The sequence below is a fragment of the Trichosurus vulpecula genome, chromosome 4, assembly GCF_011100635.1.
Source record: "Trichosurus vulpecula isolate mTriVul1 chromosome 4, mTriVul1.pri, whole genome shotgun sequence".
Taxonomy (NCBI): Eukaryota; Metazoa; Chordata; class Mammalia; order Diprotodontia; family Phalangeridae; genus Trichosurus; species Trichosurus vulpecula.
Window position 1 is genome coordinate 401,718,221 of NC_050576.1, and position 2,867 is coordinate 401,721,087.

The window sequence follows — 2,867 nt, forward strand, 5'->3', positions numbered from 1 at the left end:
CCCCTGTGGCAGGATTCATTGTTATAACCCTTTTAGAGATGAGGAAACAGGTACAGAGAAGTTAAATGACTTGTACAGGATCACATAGCTGGTAAATGTCCAAGGTGAGATAGGAAACCCAGGCATTCCTACCTCTAATAACAAACTATCCTCAGCTTACTGCTGGCACATTGCCTTGCCTGCAACTGAGGCCATACCCCTCAGTTCAAGCAAATTGTTCAACTTTAGTGCTGTATATCAATGCTATTCTCTCTGAGTCCCTTCTCCTGTTTTCTGCTTTGATTGTTTTGGCTGAAATGTACTGGAGTGAGGGGATGACAAGTAGAAAGAATGGATATTTGCTGACAAAGATTTGCTACCTGAGATCATACCCAAGGACCCACTTCTTGACCTCTTCTTACTTAAAATAATCACTCTGTATTGCATGTGGTTATAGAAAGCTTTCTTTTGCAGGTGTGCTTTTGCAAAGTAACAAGTTCTATTGAGTCACTGCCGACTATCACTCAAGGACTAGGGCTTTCATAAGTTCCTTCTGTCTGCTGCTGGAGCACTTACTTCAGGAGTTATTTTTGGTTTTGCCTCTTAGCTCTTAAAATCCAAGCTTCCCAGCTCAAGTATGTGCCTGTGGCATCCCTGACACCTCCGCCACTTTTTTTCCCGCCTCAAGACTGCAGCAGCAGCAGCAGCAGTAGCTGCAGAAGACTGGAGTGTTACTCAGACTCATTATAGGTGATTGCCAAATAAGAACTATCAATGTCATTGATCTTTGATCATAATTTCTGTGTTTCTTGTAACACAGCTGTTAGAGCTGAATAGCTCTATGTGCTGTGCCGATGATAACAATAAAGAAGGAAGATCACCCATTAATACTGATGGCAGGAGATGAATTATTTCACTGAAAGGTGTATTTTCATTCAGAAGACAAGAGAAGATATGGGAAGAAAAGGAGGAATGAAACAGTCATTCTTCCTCATCACTCTGCCTCAGCTACAGTGGCATTGAAAAACAGAAACTTCTTTTCAGAAGCACTCTCTTCTGCTGCTTTCTTAGCATTGTTCCCCTCAGATAACATCCCTTATAATGATAGCATCATCCATTTCTGGGATGCTCTGTGTGTTACATGCCAGTTTAACACTGTCTTTTCTGTGAAATATTTACACCAGTTCTCCCTGCCCTTTCCAAAGTTCTTTTTAGCCTCCAAGCTGCGAAGGCAGCTGGACTTGCATGCAAGATTGAGGCTGTGAAAACATATCATCACAAGGAGAAACTCCCCTTTAATCCTTGCATTTAGCTTTCCTCTGTCCTAATAAGAAGCTGAAGATTATTATTTTTTGTTTGGCTTTGGGTATTTTGTATTGTTTTTTGTCAAGTGAGAAGTTTCATGGGCACAAACTTGGAAGCCTACACTTTTGGAAAAGAGATTTATTTTTGGTAATGAGAAAGCTCTTTCTAATTCAGATACTTGATTTAGACAAGTCCTCCAAAGTTTTGCTACATAACAACCTTGACTGCACATCACAACCTTATATAGTTTAGTCTACAAACTTCAGAAAGACTGTTTTATTTCCTGGCATCCTACCAATATATGCTAATGCTCAAAGATATCACAAGTGTCTTATTTGCTTCAATATCACAAACATCTTCATGTATACAAAGAAGAAGCAGAGTTGTATTTTGTAGAAAAAATGTCAGCAGAATTTCTGAACTCTAAGGAGATCATAAAAGACATCCCTTGGATATTGAGATATTTGGTCACAGTTGTAGATAGCAACGAAGAGTTTCAGTTACCATGCTTTAATTTGCAGACATCTTTGTTCAAATTAGCTTTATTATTCTTTAGTCATGTCTGCCTCTTTATGACCCCATGTGAGGTTTTCTTGGCAAAGATAGTAGAAGAGTTTGCCACCTCCTTCTCCAGCTCATTTTACAGGTGAGGAACTGAGGCAAACAGGGTTCAACTTGCCCAGGGTCACACAGCTAGTAAGTGTCTGAGGCCAGATTTGAATCCAGAAAGAATCTTTCTGACTTGACTTTAGGCATTTGTAACAGCAAGAACCCTAGCATACCCAGAACAGCCTGCTAGCACAGGTTCTTTGATCCACTTTTAAAGGAAAAATAGTTTTCAAAAGGGGTCAACAATCTTACTTTAATTACAAATATAAATATATATATATATATATATACATATATACACACATATATAATTCACTAGTTTGGGAAAAAAAGATCAACACTCTGAACGTCAGAAAAAATGCAAGCAGAAAAATTAGCTTAAATCAACAGACAGGGCTCCTAATTGTCTGAGAAATTAGCACAGATGAACAGAGGGGGCTTCCAACAGTCTGACCAAAGTAATACATACATAGTTACCAGATAGAAAAGAACCAACAACTGGGTTTTCAAAGCTGGGGAGCTCCTTGATGGCTACCTTATGAACATTCTTGTCATGAGTGAGCCCCAAACATATATACAGCCAGAAGGCATCGCAACCCTCCTGTTTCAGTGCCTAATTACCAAAAGGTGTGAAAGCCTTCAAGCAAGCAAGCCTCCCCACAAGCAAGCTTTCCCTTTAAACAAGTTCTTCCCTCAACAGGCTTAACTTGACTCAGGATGTATCACAGCTCTGGGCTGAACACATGTGATCACATTAGCATATTAATGGATGAGAAAGATCTTCCTATTTCATTAACATTACAGCATTCTATCCACTGCACCACCTATGTGCCATTAAAATTAGTTACAACAATACTATTGGTTTCCATTATTCTCTTAGGGAACCCAAAAATATTTGTGCTCCCAGAACACAGAGAGAATTTGTTTGGCTGCAAACTGTACTTATGCAATTATATATAATGGGATTATAGCTA